The sequence below is a fragment of the Chiloscyllium punctatum genome, chromosome 9 (genome assembly GCF_047496795.1).
Source record: "Chiloscyllium punctatum isolate Juve2018m chromosome 9, sChiPun1.3, whole genome shotgun sequence".
NCBI lineage: Eukaryota > Metazoa > Chordata > Chondrichthyes > Orectolobiformes > Hemiscylliidae > Chiloscyllium > Chiloscyllium punctatum.
In genome coordinates, this window is record NC_092747.1 from 73,376,644 (window position 1) to 73,396,245 (window position 19,602).

Here is a 19,602-nt window from a genome sequence, read left to right on the forward strand (position 1 = left end):
AATGGCCTATTCCTTTTTCTTACATCCTAATTCCTGGTTCCTGCGTACTTATGCTTAGTATCTTGTCATATGAAGCTTGTTCCTTTGTCCAAATTCTAAAATACATGCAATATTGATCTCCAAACTAATGGATACAATTGAAGGTCTATTTTCACCATTCATTCTCCAGTGACATGGAAAGTTCCAGTTTTGAATGAATGATAAAGGGACAAAGATTGGAACATTTTGAGTAATGAAAAAGAAAGTCAAAAGTATTTTCATGTACCATCCGTAGTATCAAAAGCAGGAGAGATTGTAAAATGAGAGAGAAATGGAATATAAAGGAAGATTGGGTATGAGGATAAATGCTTGTGTTGCACTCATACTGTGTGCAAGTTTTCAGCATGCTGTGTGAGGTTTTATTATAGCTTGTGAAGCACAGACAAAGCCTCTGAGCTGAATTAGAGAAATACACATCAGCAAAATTGGCTTCAATTGTTGCACCATTGCAGGGAGGCTGAGGGACCTGGCTTCTCATTCTTCTACTTGCTGGAAAAAAGGCATGGACCCTGTCAGTAGCTCCTTGTGCTGCTGGCCAATGATAGGTCCCTCATCTTGGATCCATAGGGACCCAGATTAATACCTATTATGTGGCTCTGTCCAGCAAAGATGCTCTCAGTTTTGTGGGAGGATCTTCAGCAGGTCAGCCCAGAGGATGCTGGGAAACTCAACGCTCCATCACTTTAGAGAAACTGACTGGTGCCCTCATCCTGCTCTTGAAGTGCATGTCCCAGGGCTGGATGGCCTGACCATTCTGGAATACCTTTTGGGGAGGATGGGGGGAAACCAAGTGCAGGTCATGGGGGAGTGTCTTACGGGCAGAGACACTCTGCCCCTTTCTTGGTGCAGGGCAGTCATTGTACTGCTGCCAAAGAAAGGAGATCCTTGTTCTCTGAAAAACTGGCATCTAGTCTTACTCCTCAGGATGGATTACAAAATTTTCACAAGTGTGCTGACATCCGTGCTGTCCCACATGTTGTACACAGTCCCCAGATAGAGAATCCAACTGGTCAAGGAGCTGATTCATTTCTGTCAATGGGCTGGTCTGTTGAGTGTCTTCCTGTCTCTCGATCAGGAGAAGGCATTTGACTGGGTTGATCACAAGTATCTACGAGCATTCAAGGGACGCATTTCATTGCTCAGATCTGATTTTTGTAACTACAGTATACTTGCCACGGGAATATATCAGGAATCTTGACACAAGATGTGACAGTTCCAGGATCCATTATTTAGAGAGGCAAAGATAGTGCACAACATGCACCTAAACGTTTCTTGAATGAATACTTTGACCCTGACGCTAGTTTACCATCGTAAGAAATGACTAGCCAAGTAAGGTACAGGAAATTTTCATAAGCCAAGTAAACCTATCTCATGATGTACAAAGTCCACTTGATGGGAGGGAAGAAAATATATTTTTTAACGTTTCAAGCACTTTATGCAATCATAAAGCGTCATGTCATGACAGCAATTTCGGCACCAAAGTACCAAAACTCTAATATCACTTTTTCTGAATTTTATATTTCCTTTTTGTTGAGAATGTGGTTAATATAGCACCAATAATCATTCTCAATAGGTCAGTTAAGAGTATTAATCTAACCGCCCTGACTATCTTATTGTTTCAGGTAGAGAAACATCATTGAAATGAGAAATGTTTTAGAAAGTAATTAGCCAGCCAAGTTATTTCATTGTTCCATCATATTTATAGTTTTCTATAAGGTCAGTTTTTGTTGAAAGTGCTCAATAGGCTTATGATTGTCAAAAAACATCTAAAAAAAATTAGACGAGAAACAAAATAAGAATTAATTGTAATTAATTTTTTTAAATATGGATAAGCTATAGAAGCAACTGATACCATTTATGAAGTAGGATATTGATAAAATACCAGTTATTAAATATAACTCATGATTCATTATAAAAAGTTGTGATGTATTTGATAAAATATTGGGGAATCAATGGTTAAAAGTCTCCATTTTGCAAGTCTCTATTTTGCAATAATAATTTGCCTTACAAGTTTAAAATGGCAGCTGCAGTCACAGTGACCGTAAGGACATGAATTGCAAGAATGCAGAAGTCTCAGCATTACCTTGGAGATGTTTCTATATATGCTCCTTCCCAGTACTATGATTAGACTGATCAATAGACCATTGTTAACTGGCTTGCTTCATCTATTTTTACTTATGAGAACTGAACATTAAAATGGGTGGGAATGAAACATACAAGAATGTTACTCACTTAAGGGTTATGAAATATGTTGCCTTTCTGTTCAAAATCAGAGATCAATTATTAGCATATTCAGGGTCATCTCTGATTGATACCCTGGATTTTTGTCTATTGATCTCTTGCCAGTTTAATTACTATAAAGAGTGCTATTTTGCACCAGTGGTCTAAGAATTCTTGAGTCAACATTTTGTACCTCTTGGTTATGGTATTATGGAAAACCAATGGTTTTCATTTAAATTCTCCTGAATTTTACAAAGGACAGACCATTTTTGTGAGAATAATCTATCAGATTTTTAAAAAATGTAAGATGTGTTATATTGTGAATAGCGATGATAGGAATACAAGATCATAAATTTTAGAAGCTGAACTAAGCCATTAAACCTCTTGGACCTCCCCACCATTCAATAAGATCATGGCTGATATAATTATGGCCTTTACTCCACTTTTCTGCCTATGCTTCATAACCATTGACTCTAATTTCAATCAAAAAGGTTTTCAGTACAGCCTTGAATATATTCAATGACCTAGTATCTACTGCTCAAAGGTGAAGAAAATTCTAAACTCTCGTTCCCTCTGAGAGGTGAAATTCTTCCTAATATAAATTCCAAATGGGAGACTCCTTACTTTGAAACTGCCCCTCTAATCCTAAATTTCCCACAAAAGGAGACATCCTCTCAGTATCTTATCCTGTCAAGTCCACTCAATCTTATATGTTCAATAAGAACACTCCCTATTGTTCAAAACTCCAGGAGGTAGAACCTATCCTACTAAAACTTTCCTCATAAGACAACCCCATATTTGCCACATGATATTTGTCTGATCTTCTTCTAGTGCAGTATGAACCTCCTTAAAAAGTTTCAAACTATCTACAATAATCTAAATGTAGTTTTACCAGTGGCCTGTGCAGTTGTATCAAGGTTTCCCAACATGTGTACACTATTCCCCTTGCAGTAAAAGCCAACATTTCACTTGTCTTCCAAAGTACTCACAGCGCTCACATGTAAACATTTGTAATACATGTACAAGGAAAACCTAAGCTCTCTGTACTGCAGCATTCTGCTGCCTTTCTCCATTTAAATAATATTCTGATTTCTATTCCTCCTGTCAAAGAGAACAACTGTAGTACTAGATGGATTTTTATGGTCTCACATTGTGCATTTGGAAGCCAGAAGGGCATTTAAATAGGAGGATTGTGACATGTCAGAATATCACCACCTTGTCTCCTGCACCAAAAATAAGTTAGAGGCATGAAGGCCCATGATCGGTTTTCCAGCCTTTCGCTAACTGAGGGCCCTAGTTGAGTAATTAATTATCAATTAAAATTTAAATCCTTAATAAGGGATTCAATGGATTGAAAACAAATGTTAGGCTAACTTTAATTTGCTACTTTCTGATCCCTTCTTTTCTGAATTGGGATATTACAGTTGTGGTGCTTAAATTTGTTGTGGCCTTTCTAAAATCTAGGCAATATTGGAAGATTAATCACAATTAATTTGTTATGTCTACAGTCACTTATTTTAAGATCTCGGGATTCACAACATCAGGTCCATGGGACTTGTCAGTATTTCATTCTTTAAGTTCATAATGTACATTTCCCTGATGGCAATGATTGTTCTTTCCAATCAAAAAGTTCTCTCTTTCCCCTGCACTCATATTTGTGTCCATTGGGTTTAAACTCTTTTCTTCCACTCCAATCTTTGAACAAGACAATCAATCTCTGATCTTATTAGCATTAAACCTATCTGATTGTGGCTCATGTAGAAGTTCAGATACTATTACTTTAGAGATTCTACTTTTTGATTTAGTTCCTAATTGTTCACACCTCTCAGTAGAACCTGTTTCTAATCCTACATATATTAATCAGACCGATGTGGATAATGACAACTGCATGTTTCCCTCCAGCCATGAGGAGATATCTTTAACCCTGCATTGAGCAAACAACACAGCCTTCAGGACTCATGCTGTCAGCTGCAGTGAACAGTATTGATACCCCTAACCATGTTAGCACCCACCACTATTACATTCCTTTTTACTCACACAACTTGACTGGCTGTCATACCAGGATGCTATTGTCAGTTTTCACACCCTCTCCGCAGTTTCTTCTCTACTCCCCATAGGTTATAAATATCTCATATATGTTGGATGTGCAGGGTAATGTTTGCTCCAGTGCTACCTTTAGGAATCTCCAATATTTGAAAAAATTCATTCACAAAATGGGAGCATCTCTGGCTCAGCCAATACTTATTGCCTATCCCTAATTACCCAGAGAGCAGTTAAAGGTTAACCACATTGCTGTTGGTCTGGAGTCACATGTAAGGCAGACCAGGGAAGGATGGTGATTTCCTTTCCGAAAGGACATTAGTGAACCAGATGGGTTTTCCTGACAAATGATTCATGGTCATCATTAGTCTCTTAATTCAAGATTTTTTTAAAATTGGAAATTAATTTGAATTTCACCACTGTCATAGTGGAATTTGAACCCAGGTCCCCAATCTGGGGAATAAGAGTCAGCGATAATACTATTAGGCCATCATCTCCCTCCTACGCTCACAGTCACACCCTCTTCGTGGGCGGCGTGGTGGCATACTGGTTAGCACTGTTACCTCACAACACCAGAGACCCGGGTTCAATTTCCACAACTGTCTGTGTGGAGTTTGCACATTCTCCCCGTGTCTCCGGTTTCTTCCCACAGTCCAAAGATGTGCAGGTTAGGTGAATTGGCCATGCTAAATTGCCCGTAGTGTTAGGTGAAGGGGCAAATGTAGGGGAATGGGGCTGGGTGGTTTGCGCTTCGGAGGGTCAGTGTGGACTTGTTGGGCTGAAGGGCCTGTTTCCACACTGTAAGTAATCTAATTTCTTATACTTTACCTTTGATCTTATCTGAAGTACTTATCTGAAAGGTTAGTTAATTTGGCTGATTTGTGATGTAGAATTATGCCAATCCATAGATATAATTCCCTTATTGGCACCATGAAGGTACAGCTTTCTAAACCTCACCCGAAATGTGGTGACCCTCAGGTTAAATTGACCACCATTTGCTCTCTTTAATGAATAAGTAAGACAATGTGACTTTATCTTTTATTTATCCTAAGAGTTTTACTGTCTTCTGGAATAACATTTTTAATTGTATATTTATCAGAAAATTATCTTTATGTACATACATAGGTACTAAACCAGTTCAACAGTCTTTCCATTTAAGAAAGAAAACATAAACATTGGAATTTGACATTCCCTGCAGTTGCATCCAAAGGCATGTCCACTGATTATTTACATACATTTTGAGGCAATCACAAGGTTTGATAACTGAATGGACCCTTGTTGTACTTCGGCAGAAAGAACTTAGACTGTGCTCTTGCCCCACTTTGCTATGATAGCAGCTACCCAATACTTTAGTACATCCTGCAGCACATAGTCCTGAGCCTTGGAAAGTACTAGTCTGCAACACTCGGTCAAGGTCAACGCTTTGCACTGCAAGACTAACAATTTTCAGGAAGACAAAAGAGCATCTTTCACCGAGTTGACAGTTTGTTCGGGTGCAATTGGTGTTTGTCTTGGTGTGTGGCTCGTGGACCAGACCATAGAGCACAGGGTCCTGCTTCACAGCTTTCCTTTGGACGAACCTCAACAAAAAACACATTGAATTTCTTGCCAGACCTTCTTTGCAAAGGTGGAGATAGCAGAGATATCAGAACTAGGGCAATTGGTGAAATGCAGGCTGGCGTGGTGGCTCAGTAGTTAGCAGTGGTGCCACACAGCACCAGGATCCTGGGTTTGATTCCACACTTGGTTGACTATCTCTGTGGAGTTTGCATGTTCTCCCCGTGTCCAGGTGTTCCAGTTTCCTCCCACAGTCCAAACATGTGCAAGTTAGGTGGATTGGCCATGCTAAATTGCCCATAGCAAGTAAGGGAAGTGAGAAATGCAGGGTTTCAAGGATAGGGTAGGGGAATGCTTTGGGATGCTCTTCAGATGGCTAGTGTGAACTTGATGGGCCAAATGGCTTTCTTCCATGCTGTAGGGATTCTATGATTCATATTTTTTTTCTCACTGATCACTCCTTTTGTCTTTAGTTACTTTGTCTGATATAAATATAGTTACCACCAGATTTTGGGCGATGCAGAATTAATGATCAGAAAGTTATAATGGTTCCATTTATTAATTTAACTTCGTGATTTTTCTGCCAGATGTGTTTCTGATTCAGATCATCTCCAGAGTTAACCTGAAATGACAGATACAGCCTCAACTTACCAGTGTTTCAAGTCAGTGTTTTTTAAATTCAATATGGGAATGACCATCTCCTCATAAAGAGCAAAGACGATGTTCAAACCATGTATATAAATTCAACAAAAAAATGTAATTTATGAATGAAATTGGAGCTTAAACTGTAAAATTCTATTTTAAGGACCAAAATAAAATATTTTCATTGCAGTGTTTAGTCATTTCTAAATGCTTAGGTGCACACATGCCTTGATACTTGTTGACAATCGTCCCAAAGATTTGAACAGGAGTGCCAAGTTTCTTTTAAAACTGGTCTTTTTTATCATTCATTTCAATTTGTGATAAGGGAATGCAGTATAGATGTTAATGCAGATTTTAGATAATAAAGGAAGCCACTTGGAATATGTCAGTCTGGAAGTGGTAGAAGAAAAAAGTGATCTTGGAGTATTAATGCATCAAACTTAAAATGTTGTGCTAGAGGTTAGCAAGAAATCGTGTGGCAGCATGCTCTTTTTGCTGTTTTCATCTGGTTTCCACTTTTTCCCGACGGCAAGTTTCAAGATGCTCAACACCTTCCAGGATACTCTTCGTCCACTTTGGATGGTCTTGGACCAGTGATCCCAAGGTGTCTGTGGGAATGCTATACTTCGCCAGTGAGACTTTGGTGTTATCATTGAAGCGTTTCTTTTGGGGTGGCACGCTGCCTCACAACGCCAGGGACCCAGGTTCAATTCCAGCCACGGGTAACTGTCTGTGTGGAGTTTGCACATTCTTCCCATGTCTGCGTGGGTTTCCTCCGGGTGTTTCGGTTTCCTCCCATGGTCCAAAGATGTGTAGGTTAGATGAATTGGCCATGTTAAATTGTCCACAGTGTTTAGGAGTCTGTAGGTTAGATGTGTTAGTCGGGGGAAATATAGGGGAGTAGGTCTGGGTCGGTGTTGGGCCAAAGGGCCTGTTACCACACTGTAGGAAATCTAATTCTAAAAAAGAAATGAAACTTTACATTGAGAGGGATAAAATTGAAAAGTCAGGAAGCTATACTAAACTTGTGTCAAAACTTGGTTAGACCCAATTAGATAGCTGCATGCATTTCTGGATTGCCAGAATATTAATTCATTCATTGGTGGTCCCTCATAGATGGCAATGACTCTCTCCACTCTCAGTCCATTGTCAGCTACACAGAATGATGCGGCTACTGCAGGCTCTGTAATGTTTGGGGCAGGTGGCGGTCATGGGAAGGGATGGTTAAGGGGTTCGTGTGGCAGTGCGCTCCTTTTGCTGTTTTCACCTGATTCCTGCTTTTTCCTGACGGCAAGTTTCGAGATGCTCAAGACTTTCCTGGATACCATTCCTCCACTTTGGATAGTATTGGACCAGTCATCCCAAGGTGCCTGTGGGAATGCTGCACTTTGCCAGTGAGGCTTTGGGGGTATCACTGAAGCGCTTCTTTTGTCCACCATTTCAAAGCTGGGAGTAGAGCACAACATGGAGACAACATGCCTGGCTAATTGTAGCCAATCAAGGGTGTTTAGTCCCTCAATGCTGGGCTTGTTAGTCTGGTCGAGGATGCTGGTATTGGTGTATCTTTCATCCCAACAGATACACAGGATCTTGCACAGACAGATTTTATGATATTGCTCCAGCACCTTGAGGTGTCTGCTGTTGTGTCCACATCTCAAAGCTGAAAATGTGTTGCTGGAAAAGCGCAGCAGGTCAGGCAGCATCCAAGGAGCAGGAGAATCGACGTTTCGGGCATGAGCCCTTCTTCAGGAATGAGGAAAGTGTGCCCAGCAGGCTAAGATAAAAGGTAGGGAGGAGGGACTTGGGGGAGGGGCGTAGGAAATGCGATAGGTGGAAGGAGGTCAAGGTGAGGGTGATAGACTGGAGTGGGGGGGGGCGGAGAGGTCAGGAAGAGGATTGCAGGTTGGGAAGGTGGTGCTGAGTTCGAGGGTTGGGACTGAGACAAGGGTGGGGGATGGGAAATGAGGAAACTGGAGAAATCTGAGTTCATCCCTTGTGGTTGGAGGGTTCCTAGGTGGAAGATGAGGCGCTCTTCCTCCGGCTGTCGTGTTGCTATGGTCTGGCGATGGAGGAGTCCAAGGACCTGCATGTCCTTGGTGGAGTGGGAGGGGGAGTTGAAGTGTTGAGCCATGGGGTGGTTGGGTTGGTTGGTCTGGGTGTCCCAGAGGTGTTCTCTGAAACGTTCCGCAAGTAGGTGGCCTGTCTCCCCAATATAGAGGAGGCCACATCGGGTGCAGCAGATGCAGTAAATGATATGTGTAGAGGTGCAGGTGAATTTGTGGCAGATATGGAAAGATCCCTTGGGGCCTTGGAGGGAAGTAAGGGGGGAGGTGTGGGCGCAAGGTTTGCATTTCTTGCGGTTGCAGGGGAAGGTGCCGGGAGTGGAGGTTGGTTTGGTGGGGGGTGTGGACCTGACGAGGGAATCATGGTGGGAGTGGTCTTTTCGGAACACTGATAGGGGAGGGGAGGGAAATATATCCCTGGTGGTGGGGTCCGTTTGGAGGTGGCGGAAATGACGACGGATGATATGATGTATATGGAGTCTGGTGGGGTGGTAGGTGAGGACCAGTGGGGTTCTGTCCTGGTGGCGATTGGAGGGGCGGGGCTCAAGGGCGGAGGAGCGGGAAGTGGAGGAGATGCGGTGGGGAGCATCTTCGATCACATCTGGGGGGAAATTGCGGTCTTTGAAGAAGGAGGCCATCTGGGTTGTACGGTATTGGGAGCAGATGCGACGGAGGATGAAGGAATTGGGAATATGGGATTGCGTTTTTACAGGGGGCAGAGTGGGAGAAGGTGTAGTCTAGGTAGCTGTGGGAGTCGGTCGGTTTATAGTAAATGTCTGTGTTGATTCTAGCTGTGGCCGCCTCATTGTTCTTAAGGTGGTGGACAGCTTTCTCCAAGGCTAAGGTGTTACTGAACCCATGGCCTGCAGCGTGCCGTCAGATGCATTCAAGAATGCTTGGATCAATAGCAGAGCCTGGATTGTGGAGGTCTTTGAAGTGTTCACATTGGTGTTTTCATGGCTTCCTTATCTTTGATAAGCGTCATTCTGTCCTTGGCCAGCAGTGGGGCCCTGGGTGTTTGGTCCATATGTGGTTTTGACAGAAGAAATCATGCATATCATGATTGTCAGCCATTCATGAGCCTCTAGTGCTTCCTCTGTCCAACACCTGTTCTTTACTGTGGTTCTGTTCGCCGAGCTGGGAATTTGTGTTGCAGACGTTTCGTCCCCTGTCTAGGTGACATCCCGTTCTTTATGTTGTGCGTTTATTTTTGAGACTCGGCCTACAGTTGCCTATCGACCTGCCTTTTCTCTTCCAAGTGTCATTGTTATTTTACACTCAGAAATTCCATGCAATTCCAGTTTAATACTTCTTGGATCTCCTGATTATTCTCATCAAATCAGCTTTGGTGTTTCCTAGTTGAGTTGACTGGGTTTTTGCAGGCATTGATGATGGCAGTCTTAAGAGTGGACCAGAGGTTGTTAGGATCCCATGACTTTGTGTAGCCGAGGGTTGCTGGGTTTGTGGAGAGGAGTCATTTTTTCACGGTTGGCAAAGTAAGTTGGGCACAGCATGACTACGGTCTTTGGACTGGAATATGTACCTTGTTTCTCCACTCAAGGTTACCTTGCTTGAGTTCTGTGCTAGGTTTTCTAGATTTTTAATGACCCAATTTTGGCAATCTTCACTGTCACCTCAGTCTTGCTTTTTGACTGGGGACAGGGACTGGGGACAGGAGGGAGGTGGTGTCTAAATTTGAATTTCCCAATACTCTACACAGCAGCTGAACTCTCCATTCATGAAGAGCTCACTTATGATAATGTCTAGAATGCCATGCTCACTGAAATTCCTGTCAAGCATTTTACCATAAATTATTGACATCAGCTCATCTAACATTTTAATAGTCTGAATAGCAGTCAACAGTAACAAGATAATCAGTTCCTCCAAAAATGAAAATATTTACTCGAAGCTTAGAGCATGGTTTGTCCAGGATGTCATATGTAATCAATGACTCTTTAGCTTGATTGTCAAAATTGAGGACTGCAGATGCTGGAGGTCAGAGTCAAGAGCGTGGTGCTGGAAAAACATAGCAGGTCAGGCAGCATCCGAGGAGCAGGAGAATTGACAATTTGATCATAAGCCCTTCATCGGGAATAGAAAATAGAATGTAGAACATAGAACATTACAGCGCAGTACAAGCCCTTCGGCCCTTGATGTTGCACTGCTCAGTGGAATCAATCTGAAGCCCATCGACACTATTTTATTCTCGTCCATTTGCCTATCCAATGCCCTTAAAGTTGGTGAGTCTACTATTGTTGCAGGCAGGGTGTTCCATGCCTCTACTTCTCACTGAGTAAAGAAACTACCTCTGACATCTGTCCTATATCTATCCCCCCTCAATTTAAAGAAGTTCAAGAACTCAGTTTAGAAGAATCTGGAGTGTAGTTCAGAAATGAACAGAACTTTTCCTAGCAGGAGAAAGTTCAGGTCAGATGAACCAGTCACCCTAGTTAAATTGTTTAGTGTGGGACATTCAAGCCAGGTGAGTTTGGTCAGAAATCTTCAAGTTGTAACAATTAAAAAATTTAGTCCACCATAAATCAGAGGGGTTCAGACCAGTGCACTTGCAAAGGAGCTGTAAACCTTTCTCCAGAATCCAAGGAACAGGATAATTAAAGATTTAAAAAAAAATTTAAAACAAGAATTGAGATCAAAGTGAAATTCCTCTGGAATTGAGTATCTTCAAATATTGGGAAATAGGTTGTTTTGCAGATTGTTATAGAGTCATAGAGATGTACAGCATGGAAACAGACCCTTTGGTCCAACTTGTCCATGTTGACCAGATATCCTAACCTAATCTGGTCCATTTGCCAGCACCTGGCCCATATCCCCCATAATCTTTCCTATTCATATACCATTCCAGATGCCTTTGAAACGTTGGAATTGTATCAGCCTCCACCACTTCCTCTGGCAGCTCATTGCATACACACACCACTCTCTGCTTGAAAACGTTGCCCCATGGGTCCCTTTTATATCTTTCCCCTCTCACCCTAAACCTATTCCCTCTGGTTCTGGACTCCTCCACCCCAGGGAAAAAAGCCTTGTCTACTTGCTGAGTAGGCTGGGGTTGTTTTCCCTGGAGGAATGGAGGCTGAGGTTTATATGGATGCTTATAGAGGTTTATAAAATCATGATTTTGTTAAGGTTTTTGTAACTGTCCTCTTTCTATATATGTCACTTTGTTTTGTTTCTTCTTTTGGTAATAAACTTATATCCTGTTGCTTAAAAAATACCACCACTAGCTTTGTGTAACCATGTTCCAGTGATTAACCACCACAGTAACTAACTGCAAAAAACAATGATCAGTCAAACAGGATTCACTCTGGGATCTAATTTATCTAATATTACCATCAGCTGGGATTGTAACAATTAGAATATAAACTGAATTAGAGTGAAACTAGAATATCTGAGCAACTTCAAACTGCCACTTATTTAGGAAATTACAATATGTGGATAGAACCTCAGGCAACTGTCTGTGTGGAGTTTGCACATCCTCCCTGTCTCTGTATGGGTTTCCTCTGGGTAGTCCAGTTTCCTCTCACAATCCAAAAATGTGCAAGTTAAGTGAATTGGCTATTTTAAATTGCCCATTGTGATCAGGGATGTGTATATTAGGTGCCTTACTCAGGGGTAAATGTAAAATAATAGGGTAGGAGAATGAGTCTGGTTGGGTTGCACTTTGGAGGGTCGGTGTGGAGTTGTTGGGCCAAATGGCCTGTTTCCACACTGTAGGAATTCTATGATTCTATGAGAACCAACCACGCTGATTTTTTTCATTTACTGCTTTGGATTTTATCCAAATTCCAAAGTCAATCTTTGTTCTACTGCATCAGAGCAGTTACACAGGTAATTCTGACATTTTATTTAAAGCAAGCGCACTCAAACTTAATACCTCGTTAATTTGTTTTGATAGTATTGGCTGAGGAAAAAATATTGACTGGAACACAGAGAGAACATTAGTCATCTACAAAAAAAATTGTGGGTCTAAAATTAGAGCATGGAATATTAGTGTGTACAGTAAAAATGGAATAGATTATCCAATCCCTTATAGTAATTTTTTCTGATATTTTTGTGGAGGTATCAATATTAATGTAGTTCAAATACATTTTCAGAGAGAAAATTCAGACAAATGCCATAGGCCAATATCCCTCAGAGATTTATAGAGTTGTACTATATGGAAACAGACCAACTTATCCATGCTAAGCAGACATCCTAAATTAATCTAGTCCCATTTGCCAGCATTTGTCTAGATCCCTCTAAATCCTATTCATACACCAATCCAAATGCTTTTTAAATGTTGTAATTGTACCAGCCTCCACCACTTCCTCTAACAGCTCATCCCATACCCGCAGCATCCTCTATGTGAAAAAGTTGCCCCTTAGGCCGCTTTTGCGTCAGTTGTGGAGGATGATGAGCTGGAGCATTGTATGCGTTAGTATCAACCTGACTGAGAGGGCAATGCTGCTGCGATCAAAAATAATAAACGCAAAATCTCCCTAGATGTGGAACCACTAAATTTAACAAAATATAGCAAGTACTGGAAGTCAGGGAAAGAAAGCTGAAAAAGCTCAACAGGTTGGTTGCATTTTGTCAAAGATAAACAAAGTTTACGTTTCTGGTTGACATTAAAGTAGGCCATGGGATTTTAACGAAAGCTCATTGAATCAAAACGTTAACTATTTCCCTCAACACCAATGCTGTAAACCCTGCTGAATACTGCCAGCATAGTTTTCTTATTTCAAGATTTTCGTGTCTAATGTCACAAAGTTCATAAATAATCCTGCAGACTTGACAACAACCTAAATTATCTGAGAATGGTGTATATTTTGACAGCACAGGGTGACAATAATTCTGTAGTGTCTCTCTGCAACAGCACCTTATCCCACTCAGCTCCCCCACATCTTCCCGACAAACTCTCCAATTTCTTTCTTTTCAGATAACCATGAACATACAACTGCTGCATTGAAGGCATTCTCAGAGCAGATGAGTTTGAGCGTTTTCAGACTAGGACACACTACCTTATTGTAATGATTAAGTGACGATGGGAAAAAAATGTATTGACATCCTTTATTATTGTTGTATATTCATTGCACAAAAAGCAACATTGTCTCCAGACTATGTTGTTCTTGTGCACCTTCTCAGTGACACCACTCCGACAGCGCGCATGCGCTGACCACCCACCGTGCACGCACCCCCAGCCCCCAGCCCCCGGCCCCCGGACTGGGTCTGTCATGGAAATGGTTTTAATTGGGGAGTTTTGGAAATATTTGAGTGAGTGTTTCTCAGAATTGTTTTCGTAAAACGATTCAGCAATTTAAAAGAGTGACAACACCACAAATACAGAAACGCAAGTTACGTACCAGAATATCCAATCTCCCAAAATCTGGTGATTGCAAGGGGAGTCAATGAAACCGTTAGAGGTAAAAATTAACTGTTTCTTTTCGAATGGGTTAGGGCCTCCGCATGGACTCACCTCATGGGGGCGGGAGCATCCGCTTGGACGCACCTCAATGGGGGCGGGGCCCGCGAATGGACGTGCCTTGTGGGGGCGGGGCCTCCGCATGGACGCGCCTTGTGGGGGCGGGGCCTCCATATGGACGTACAGTGTTTGGGCGGGGCCTTCGCATGGACGGGCCTTGTGGGGGCGGGGCCTCCATATGGACGTACAGTGTTTGGGCGGGGCCTTCGCATGGACGGGCCTTGTGGGGGCGCGGCCTCCGCATGGTCCTTCCTTGTGGGGGCGGGGCCTCTGCATGGACTTGCCTCCTTGGGGGGGGTGCGTTACACAGTGTGCAATGATCTTTTGCACCTCTCTTTCCATGTGAATATTATCCAAAGTTAAAAAATCACATAACACCACGGTTATAGTCCAATAGGTTTATTTGCAAGCACTAGCTTTCGGAGCGCTACTCTTTCATCAGGTGGTTGTCGAGTATAAGGTTGTAAGACAGAATTTATAGCAAATTGTCCGAAGGTTCTCCACTAACATCAGCAACAGAAAACCACTTTTAGCCTTAATTTAGACAAGTTGTTGAAAACATATCAAAATAAACAGCAAGTTTTCAACCTTTTCAATTGGTCCGGTTGAGATTGATTTTGCAATTTGTCAGAATCATGCTGTTTGGTAAAAAGAGTTCGGTGTTTTAAGCACAAAGTTATCTTGCTTTTACACACATTCAGGAAAGAGACCCTGTTTCAGTTGTATTTTCTAGTACAGGTTATCACACGTTCCGGATATTTTATTTTCTCAGTTTTATATTGGTTATTTGATTGTTCTGGGAAAGGTATGCGAAAGCGAGGTACATATTAAGAGTTTTACTATTTTGATACTGTATATTTAATACTTGGTTTGGGGAATTAGTTCAATACGACTTTACAAAGGCAACGAGAAACATAACCTGCACAAGTGAAATGCCAATCGGCGGCAGCAGCGCGAAATGCTCCTTCAGTAGCGGCAAGCGTCACTAACAGCTGACCGGGATCTCTAATTAAAACGTTTGATGTTTCAATCGGGAAGAACCATCAGGTTGTGAAGAAAGAAATGCAAAACTTTACGAATTGTAAATACTGCATCTTTTATTTCCCTTAAAACAGGGAAAGCTACACCTGGGTTTAAAATAGTCTGAGGGTAAGTGTATGATGTTTGAGAACTTCCAAGATTAATCAAAACAGTACATGCTTCTGGTGAATGATGTAATTCGGTGTTAAGGTGCACATTTGGCATGTGTTGTACTTGTAGACAGTATTCCGAGCGATCGGTTGAGAACAGAGCAACATCAACAATTAACGCGTTTTTCGTGCCGGTTGAATTTTGGTAGGCAACGCAACATTTTAGCAACTTGAATTATGGCGCGTTTCCATCAAAATAGAGTATTAAATAAAAATGGGTCAAAAATTTACATGAAGAAATTGGCTGAGTTGGGAACCTGCAGAACTCGATCTGTTTCAGCTTAATATAAATTGATTCTTCTCATTTTCTAAATTTATTTATTTAGTTTCCTCGTAATTTGATGAACACACAAAAGTCTTGAAATTCTGATATACATTTCACATCCACAGGATATCCCAGTATTTTTACAGGCAACTTGTTATAACTGAAGTAACTCTATCAAGTTGTACACAGTAAGCTCCCGCAATAGCGGTTGCCAATTGACCCGCAGTTGACACCCATTTTGCAGATTAATTTTCTGAATATGTTAATGGTTAATTAGTTGTGGTAAATACAAGCATACAATACTTATTGATGTAATGCTAATCAGTCTCTGGGCCAGCATGGAAACTATTTTTGAGTTCAATGGTATTCTTCCATTTAGATAATTAGAATATTAAATGTTTCCTGTTCCTTTTATGTCTCTTTAAATCCAATCTTTCTTTCTGTTTTTGTTCATCTACAGCCTCCATTGTTCCCAGTTTCCTTTTGAATTCTTAAAATTTGGTCCTGCTATGTACTAAGATTAGCATTAACCATTTGCAATAGGCTCTTTCAGAAAGTTGTACTACAATTCTGAGTTAAAATGTTTCCTTCACCCTTAAACTAACAGCCTACATTGCTCCATCAAGATCTAGCTCATTCAGTACTAAGAAAGCAACTGGACTGGTAGGTAGGAGTGCTGTCTTAGGTAAGAAGTCTATAGCTCATTTTTCTTTGTTCTTAAGATGTCTCAATTGGTTTATAGCCAAAAATGAATTTGAAATGTATTCATTATTAGTAATGGTTTAAATTGACCAATTTTCAAACAATGCACTTCCACAATCGGCCATGATATAAATGTCTCAAATCTGTTTTTGTGTATTTTAAAGCATGTCAGCATTTTACTGTAATCCTCTAAACTAACAACACTTGTTTATTTTGTTGAACCTGCTGGTTTTATTTAACATCTAAATATAGCAATATTCTGAACTTGATTTAACAACATATCTATGTAAAATTCTGTTGTGCATTCACTTTTCACTAGTGTTATAATGTAATAGAATAAAAGTTCAATGTTGCATGATTCATTTTATTAAAAATGATATGAGTGCTTTAGTGTCACAATTCTTGGATTAATTATCTTTAATTACTTCCAATCCTAATAGTCATCTTTTTGAGTTCACTTTCACAGTAGAGCTAGTTGGACTTTGCATCTCCAAAGTAAAGTTAATGTGGGATGGCTTTGGCTTGGTCTCTAGGTTGAACCTGCGGCGTGAATTATAGAAGCGCTGTCACCTTATAATTCCAATGAAAACATTGGTCACTTACTGAATTGACTGTGCACCTTTTTGAATATTCTGATTTAGTGCTGTTTGGAAACTATAAATAACAATGAGCCTGAGCCTGTGAGTGCTGAAGTTTAACTCAGTTTTTAAAAAAAACTGCAGTATCCCATGACAAAAACAAGCAGAAGGAACTGGTGCAATTATAATTGAAGTGAACAAACTTGGACATCTGAAATTGTACCACTTGGATCATATAGCTTCCCATTTTCACCTTTGAAAAATGTAGTGTTTCTATTGTCTAGCTGAAAACTCTATTTGTTATGTCTTGCCATTTTATCAGTCCTTGTGTCCTTCTGAAGTCTGCTAATAATTACAATCCTCTTCACTGTTTAGTTTTGAAAGTTTCTGTCAGCTGTAGACTCAAATTAGTTTGGATCATTTACACCATATTAAAATGAGCAATGACACCAATGACGTCATATGGGAGCACCACTGTATGCCTTCCTCCAGTCTGAAAAACAACTAACTCCCTCTGTTACACTCTGCGTACTCCCTTTTGACCAATTTTGTGATTTGAGTTGGTATTGCTGCCTTAATTCCATCGGCTTCAGTTTTGCTAACCAGTTCATATATTTTATCAAGTGGTTTTAGAGACAATATGTACACAAGATGAATGGTATTACCCTTATCAAAGAATTAAGTTAATCTCAAATCTGTGCGGAATGACATTGATTAAGCAATGTATCTGCAAGTTGCAATTAGTTTTGGCCAAGATAACTGCTTTTGAAAATTCTCTCCCTTTCCCTATTTCGAACAGGGGTTTAACATTTACAGTTCTGCAGTTTTCTGGTGCCACTTCCATATCTAAGGAGGATTGGAAGATTATGGCCAGATCCTCCTATTATTCTATCCTGTTTCCACCCAGTAACACAAGATGGATTGGGTGACTTCTTTTGACATATGAATCCTGTAAATCACTCAAGTGCATTTTTTTAGCCTATCAAATTTCCTTTATGGCTGCCTTTACTATGACATTAGCAGCCTGTTTTTATTTGTGTGTCCATTTAACTGTATTGACTTGTAGGGTTGGGGAAGTTCAACAGTTCATCCAAGTTCACTGTGTACCAGTGAATTTGAGAGATCATTCGCCTGTTCTGTGTTGGCAAAAATAAAAGGTTCTCAACCATTCAAAGGACATATGAAGTATTCATTGAGTACCTCAGTCATAGTTTCTGCTTCCACAAGGAAGCTTGTTCGCGAATTGTTTTAGCCTTCATTTTTATGATTTGTTTATAAAAGGCTTTGGTGTTTGCTTTTATGTTCCCTACTAATCCATTCTGATTTTCTTTTTCAATTCTTCCAAGCTCTGAGCTTGTTTCTTTTATAATGAAACTAAAATTAATCATAAGCCTCAACTTCTGTTTGATTTTAATCCATCTCTTTTTAGTCTTGTAGGATGTTTTAACTTTGGGGACACTTTTTTTTGTATTTGTGGAAGCCTCTAGGTGCTTTTTGAATTATCACCACCTGTTTAAGGTTTCACAGTTCTTTTTACTGTTTTACCTTTTGTCTTTGCTTTCAAATTTAGCAGGGCTAGCTCTCTTTTTCAACTGTGTAATTACCCTCTTCCATTGGTGTATTTTTACAATTGTATTTTTTTTCACCCATTATTATTCTAAACCTAATAATATTTGAGCTCTAGTTCAAAATGTTCTTTCGATGAACATACTCCAGTTGTTGCACTTGAGTTGAGAATTGGGCCTAACATTGTATTTCTTGTAGGCTGAGACATTCTGAGAAAATTCTCTCGTAACTATTTTGGGAACTCCTTGCATTCTTATCTTTGAATTCTGTATATTACAATACAGGGAGCCTTCAAACATCCATATACATTCAAGCATGAGATATGGATGTTTGATTGCCTCATGTTCGGTCCCATTTGCAACTGACATAGTAAAGGAGTTCAGGAAGTTCGTGACAACATTTGGGCTTGGGCTGATGAGGACCAAGTAACAATTGTGCTAGATAGTGACCATTTCTAAGAGAACCTAATATCTTCCCCCTCACTTCCACTGATACTTCTATTGCTGAATTCCCCCAACATTGTGCTTCCACAAAGCATCTTCCACATAAAAAAGAAATACAAGTCAGAAACTCCGAGGGCAACTCCAACGACATGTGATGTTTGCCATCTAGGATAATGCAGCCTGCTTGATTGGTGCTCCATTCACTGCCTTTCTCCCATGTCCTTCGCCTAACTCCCATACACTAGGCCTCTACATTGGGGAGACTGGGCGCCTCCTAGCAGAGCGCTTTAGGGAACATCTCTGAGACACCCGCACCAATCAACCAAACCGCCCCGTGGCCCAACATTTCAACTCACCCTCCCACTCTGCTGAGGACATGGAGGTCCTGGGCCTCCTTCACCGCTGCTCCCTCACCACCAGACGCCTGGAGGAAGAACGCCTCATCTTCCGCCTCGGAACACTTCAACCCCAGGGCATCAATGTGGACTTCAACAGCTTCCTCATTTCCCCTTCCCCCACCTCATCCTAGTTTCAAACTTCCAGCTCTGTTACTGTCTCCTTGACTTGTCCGACCTGCCTATCTTCTTTTCCACCTATCCACTCCACCCTCTCCTCCTTGACCTATCACCTTCATCTCCTCCCCCACTCACCCATTGTACTCTATGCTACTCTCTCCCCACCCCCACCCTCCTCTAGCTTATCTCTCCATGCTTCAGGCTCACTGCCTTTATTCCTGATGAAGGGCTTTTGCCTGAAACGTTGATTTCGCTGCTCGTTGGATGCTGCCTGAACTGCTGTGCTCTTCCAGCACCACTAAT

At 41.0% G+C, this 19,602-nt stretch overlaps 2 protein-coding genes across 2 annotated transcripts in view; one reads left to right on the forward strand and one right to left on the reverse strand.

Annotated features, from left to right (window-relative positions):
* slc36a4 (solute carrier family 36 member 4) overlaps positions 1-14,054 on the reverse strand; it is a 243,042-nt gene extending 228,988 nt beyond the window's left edge. Inside the window, exon 1 of the mRNA XM_072577808.1 lies at positions 13,922-14,054. The gene's annotated coding sequence lies outside the window, so the exon portion shown is untranslated. The remainder of the gene's footprint in view (positions 1-13,921) is intronic.
* Positions 14,055-15,121: 1,067 nt separating this feature from the next.
* LOC140481697 (centrosomal protein of 63 kDa-like) overlaps positions 15,122-19,602 on the forward strand; it is a 77,644-nt gene continuing 73,163 nt past the window's right edge. Inside the window, exon 1 of the mRNA XM_072578273.1 lies at positions 15,122-15,189. The gene's annotated coding sequence lies outside the window, so the exon portion shown is untranslated. The remainder of the gene's footprint in view (positions 15,190-19,602) is intronic.